Consider the following 6,718-nt stretch of genomic DNA (forward strand, 5'->3'; position numbering starts at 1 on the left):
TTTCATACTTTGTACATTATTTTGTACTGACGCCCCATTTCCTTGGGGGAGCTGCATTAATGCATGCAGGTCCTGATAGACGACCGAGTAGACCTCCTTAGCAACAGGATTGACTTTTATCCGGTTGGCTAGCCTCTTTCCTCCGGAGCTGCCAGAGTTGGGAGGTTTGTTACCTTTTGTTGTATATATCTTTATGAGTAGGCTGGGGCCCTGTCCCGCTAATCTTTACTACTCTTAGAGGCTTGCAGACTAGTATGTGGGGTGTATAGCTACGTTATGGCCATACTGGCCTATGTTGTTGGTTTGCTGAAGCTTATGAGTTGTTTGATGTATTGTATTGATATATACCTGCTTTTAGTTTTGGTATAGATATCATGGTGGCCTAGACGGCCCAATTAGGAAATTCTGTGCTAATTGGCTATTTATTTATATGATCTCCTGGGTGTAGCTGTTTCTTTTATAGATCAGTTGACAGGGGCCTTGCCGGCCGAGGGCTTAGTTTTAAGCCGAGATATACTTGTTTGTTTTCTTGATTGCGTGTGGCTGTCATGCGCTAGTAGCAAATGGTTCAGCAGGGTCGGCTCGGGCCTGAGTTTGGCATTAGGAGCCAATTGCGCCCCTCGAGTTTGGGGCGTGACATTGGGAGAGAAAAATAGGTTTATGAAAATTGTTAGAGAAAAATGTCTAGTCATCTCATCTCCTTTCTTTGAGTTCTACTTCTTATTCCTTTCTTCTTAGTGTGTTCTTATATTTCCTTTTAGTTCTTAAATTCCTTTGTAATTTCAATTACGAGTTCGTGAATAGATTTATCGGTTGTTTGAATTTGAATTGTGTTGGTTTTGCTATTGGGTTTGTTCTATTGGTGCTTTCATTGCTTGTCCTTCATGGCTGACGGCTACCTCAAATTTTCTTGCCATACCCCATCTGCAATTGTGTTGGATCACTTCACTGGTGTTTCCGACCCAACCGTATGAATTTATCAGATAAAGTGTTATTTCAATTTTTATGGCTTTTCTAAGGAGATGTGGCATCAAATTAACTTGACGAAGCACCCCAATTGAAAGTTGCTAGTGACAAGCTTCAAGAACTTAAAGGCCTTGAGTCCATGATCCCTAAAATCTTTATTTTTATTATACAACAAACTATTTGTATATAATTATAGATTATAACTCTGTGTATAAAAATCATTAACTTTTTATATAACTTGGGAAATCATTTTTCAAGTTAATAAAATGTTAGTTATTTGTTGAAATATAATACCTTGTTCTAGTTCTTAAAACTTTTTCTTGATAGATAATAATTTAAGTAATTTAATTCAAAGTTCTAAAATATCAAATAGATTTTTATTGTCATTTAACTAATTATTTTTTAAAAAGTAGAAGGAAAATTTTTCACGTTCCTAATAACACGACTATATATATAAGGAAATAATGAACTTCATATGTATTAAATATAATTCTACAATACATATAGTAGTAAGAATTTTTTGCTAAAGAATTAAAGCTAATAATAACTTGTGATATTCAAATAATAATTTGATAATATGAAAAAAAGAAAGAAAAAGATTTAATGAATTCTATGTCATTATACAAGAAGATTATAATTTTCATATTAAAAAGACTTGGAAATGGTCTTTAACTTTATACATTAATGTATAATCTTTCTATTTTCATAAATAAAATATTTCATTTTTAATAAAGTGTTAGTTTGGGTTGTTCAAGTGAATGATTAGGCTACGCTATGTTTGATCCCTAACTAATTAGGCCTCATTTGTTTTTATTAAGTTTTATAAGACGTCTGAATTTGAATGCACATTTGGATAATTAAGATCTTGTCTATAAATCTAAACACTGAATGATTAAGATTTGTTTGTTTTTAAAATCTGAATATATATATATATATTTATTACATTAACAAAGTATTAAAAAAAACACGCCACTTTTTTATGAACGTTAAGATATTTGGATTGAATAATTTTTTTTAGTTTGATAACAATAAAATGGAACTACATGTATAAATTATAGTAATAACAATAATTGTTAGAATAAAATCTTGCCGTCTTTTTTTTTAAAAATAAAATAAAATACTAATCTTAAATAAATAAGTGGAACATCTCTATGTTCTATAATGTGTCTGTCATGTACTCTTATCTAAAATAAATAATGAATTTGATACATTAAAATTATTTTAAATAAGTTTATAAAGGCATCATCGTCCGATTTCAATAACACATATTTATGAAGTTACTTTGCACTTTAATCAAATAAACTTTTTACAATAAATTTTAACAATTCTTGATAAAAAAAAAAGCAACAAGAACAAAAATTAAAAATTTAAGGGAAATAATTTGGATAACTAATAAAGTTGGAGAATGAGAGAGACTAGAATTTTTTTAAATAAAAAAAATATGAAGCACAATATTTTTTCTTGAAAAGTGTCTTTAAAAGAGTCTGAATGAGAATAAGACTTTGACACAAATTTAATTCGTTTAGATTCAGATCTCTATTAAGTGCAAACAAATGAAGATTTAGTATTTATACTTACCCTATCCGGTTTTTTCCCCATAATTCTCTTTTTTCTTATTTATGATGACTTGATATACTATTTTCAACTCAACTTTCTAAACAAATATTATTTATTTTTGTCCATGAAAAGCAATATTTAAATAAATTAATCCTTAAAAGATAATTTTATTGCTTTGCATATAAAAAAGCTAAAGAGAGTTTTTTTTAAAAAAAACACATGTATTTTGTTATAAATATTTATGATATCTAATTGAGTTTTGTTATAAAATATTTTTTTAAAAATAAACTTAATTTTTTTTTAGATGGGGTGGGGGCTGATGGGGGCGGGGATTTATTTATTTTTTAAAAAAGCTTTAAAAAATTGTAATTTGAAGTTGGAGGTGAGTTTTGGAAAATGTTTTCCTTAATTTTTGAAGGGAAGTCATTTTCCTTAAATTTGAGGAAAATGAGTTGATTTGGAAAACACTTTCCAAAACATTTTACCCAACCAAACATGAGAAGATTGGAAAAAACATTTTCAGAAAATGTTTTCCTTCATACCAAACACACCCATTGAATAATCCTAACTAAACAACCTAAAAGGGGTCAAATTAACTTATACATTATCAAGTTCAAAAAAAAATGTTGAATTATAGTATTGATAGATACTTTTGCAGCTCCTTCGTCCATGTTATCATTGTTAGGACATTAAACTTAAAAAAGTAAAAATTAGAACAAAATTAAGTTATAAATAGTGTGTGCTATAAATTATTTTGAAGAAAATGAGTATTTTAGAGTTAAATTATTATCAAATAAAGAAATATAGGAGTATTATTTTTAAATTAACTAAAAAAAAAAAGTGAGTCATAAAAATTGAAAAAAAAAAAAATCTACTTTAATTAATACACGACACCACTTCTAAACACAACAAATATAATCCACTTTGGTTACAAATTAAATTGTAATAATACTAGAGATTCAATCAGAGAATGTTATATGAGTTCTTTTCCATCCAAAACAAATAGAAGCTCTAGATTAAATTGTTTAAACTCAACCTCACATCTAAAACCACATATTTGGGTCTCTAGGTAGACTAGATACAAAAGTCCCGGTATATATTATTTTATTTATTTTAATTTATGCGACACAAATAGAATTAAGAGAGTCAACTAAATTATTAAATATTTTTTTATCTTAATTATTTTTATAGTATATCTTTGGACTCAAAATTTGGTGCCTAAAGTAGATGTGTTACTAGCTTTATCCTTGAGTCATCCATGTGATATAGGGTGTGCATCGATTGGTTCGGTTTTATGTATTATTGGTTCACTTTTTCGATTTCAGTTTTTAAATAAGCTAAACCAATAACAAACCAACAAGATAATCTTTATCAGTTTTCGGCTTATCGATATATGGTCATTAACGGTTCGGTTTTCGGTTTACCCAATAAGAAAATGCTCATAAAGTAAATACATGATTTCTCCCTTCCCTAACAATTTGACATGATACAGTAAGACAAGCAAATCAGTTGTAAATGCTTTGATATACTAAAACAAGAAATATAATGAGAAATTGCATCAATTATAAGAGTAGATGTAGTATGAATGCTAAAATAACATGTTACAGCCAAAACATAATATGAAATTTCTGATGTGAAGTAGAAGTAATATGACGTGTGAAGTGTGTAGACCGTAGTGTAGAGTATTGATATAGTGTCTAATTATGTTATTATTAATATTTAATATTTATGAAGGGTGTAGTAGTAACTTACTATCGTCTTAATGAGTTATCGGTTTACCCAATAACCCAATACTAAAAATCGATACCAAACCGATAACCCAATAAATTTTTTTATAAAACCATTAAAAACTCGTTAACCCAATAACTCAATAGCAATGACCCAACAACATTTTTTTCGATTCGGTTTATTGATCGGTTCGATTTTCGCACACCCCTAATGTGATACATAACAGTCTTGAGACATCCATGTGATACATAGCATAGTCTTGAGAGACACTTTAACCGAAAGCATCTAAATCATGATAGTCATTCATAATGAGAAATACTTCAATTGGAAGCATCATATTTCCATATAACTTGTTGATACTTTATTCGAAAGCATCTTTAATTCATGAAAATCTTCATAACATATATAATGTATGCATATTAACATAACTTAAATCATGATAATAAAATATTTGCATGACATGAGTTCATGAAAATAAACATTGAATTATGATCAAATCATGCATAATAAGATCAATCATAATGAATAAACTTAAATTCAATAGAACTCATATGAAAATCTTGAAACCCTAGATTTGGATAAAAATCATAATTGAGAAATTAAGGTTTCTTTGAGACTTAATGGATGAAGAAGACTCGATTGATGATACTCCCACATACCTTGATGAAAACCCTAGATGAAATCTTCAATGGAGACTTGAAGTTCTTGATACCCTAAATTGCTTGAGGAATTAAAGAAGACTTGACGGAGATTTGGAGATTGAGAGAATGAGAGTGAATCTGAGTGGTTAAGGGTCTTAGGAATTAGTTACATATAGTCCTTCAAATAGGCCTAAAATGACATAGTTTATGAATTGAAAAAGAAGAAAAAGACCCAACCCTGAGAAATAACTGCCAAACAGTATCCACGAACCCATCTATTATTAAAGACATTTATAGTGCATTTATATATCCATAATCAAAATATAAATGTGCAAAAATTACATATTAGGAGAATCAAAACTAAAACTCATCACTACTTAATTATTAAAGACATATATAGTGCATAACCATATCATTTAACTTTGTCTCAATTGACATTTAAGCCCCTCAACTTTGAATATGCACAAATAAACACTTAAATTTATATAAAATTGAATAAGTAGACCCACGCTATCGTTATCATTATTTTTACTCAAAGTTTTGTTGTACTTCTTCGGTAAGAAAGGAAAATAAAGTGTATACTACTGTTAGCTCATTTCGAAAATATATAAAGCAAAAATTATTACTTATTTTTTATTTGTTTATATATTTAATTAACTACGAGTTTTTCTCCTAATCTCTAATTTAGCAGTTTCTTAGGGAGCATCTCCTATATAATGGCTCTTTCATCCACAGTTTCCTCTTTAATTCATAAAATAAAAAATCTGTCAACTTCTCTTCATTAACAGAAGCTTTTTAAGGTAAGTTCTTCTATTGCTCATCTCTATCATTTGTTTTATTTTAATTTAGTTTTCCTTATTCTCTTTATCTCCAAAAAAATAAAAAAGGTGAAATTTGGAGTATGACACTTTATGTCTATTTTCTTGTTAATTTCTTAAATTTGTGAAATAAAATTTATATATTTTGAAATAGAATAATTGAAATTCAAAATCTGAGGAATTATAACTTATATATTTAGATACTATATACGTGAAAATACATAACCACAATTTTTTTTAATTTAAAGAATATTTAAAATAATCTTAGATGATCTTGCCCTTTCTTGAATCTTATGCATAGTGAAAACTTAGTGTGTTGAGCAAACTTTTTTATATTTCAAGATAAAAATTATTTTAATTTCTAAGATGTAATCATCTATTGATTTGATCATCTGATTGTTCAATTTAATCTGATGCTCATCTTCATATCTTTTATTAATTTAACATAATTAGTTTAATCTCGATCGATCTGTTTTTGATCTCATATATATTATTTTATATCTATATATCTTTTATGAATTTATATAATTTTATGAGCAATAGCAATGAGGGAAAATTCAAAATAAGGAAGGAATTTTGACACGATACAACTTGTTTTGCATCTTCATGGAGGTTATAGGGAATATGAAGTTTATCCAATCATATATTAGTACATATAAGGCGGAAAAATTTGTCTCAGAAGTTAAGACTAGCTTTACAATTGAAAATATTATAAAAACGATAAAAAAAAAAAAGGAGATTATAAAAATAGACTACATGATCATCAACATCTAGAAAATGAGAAGTGTCTTTGTGATTATCACATTCGAAAAAATTGGACACTCCAACTTAGGGGTGTACATGGTCGGGTTGGTTTGGATTTTTCAAATATCAAATCAAATTATTTGTGTTGAATTTTTAAATTTATAAACCAAACTAAACCAATAAAACTCGGGTTTTTTCGGGTTGTTTCGGGTTTTTCCAGTAAAGTATTCATACAAACATATAATTTACTTGTACTTCAAATAT

This window comes from Solanum tuberosum, unplaced genomic scaffold (assembly GCF_000226075.1).
Source record: "Solanum tuberosum cultivar DM 1-3 516 R44 unplaced genomic scaffold, SolTub_3.0 scf00436, whole genome shotgun sequence".
Taxonomy (NCBI): domain Eukaryota; kingdom Viridiplantae; phylum Streptophyta; class Magnoliopsida; order Solanales; family Solanaceae; genus Solanum; species Solanum tuberosum.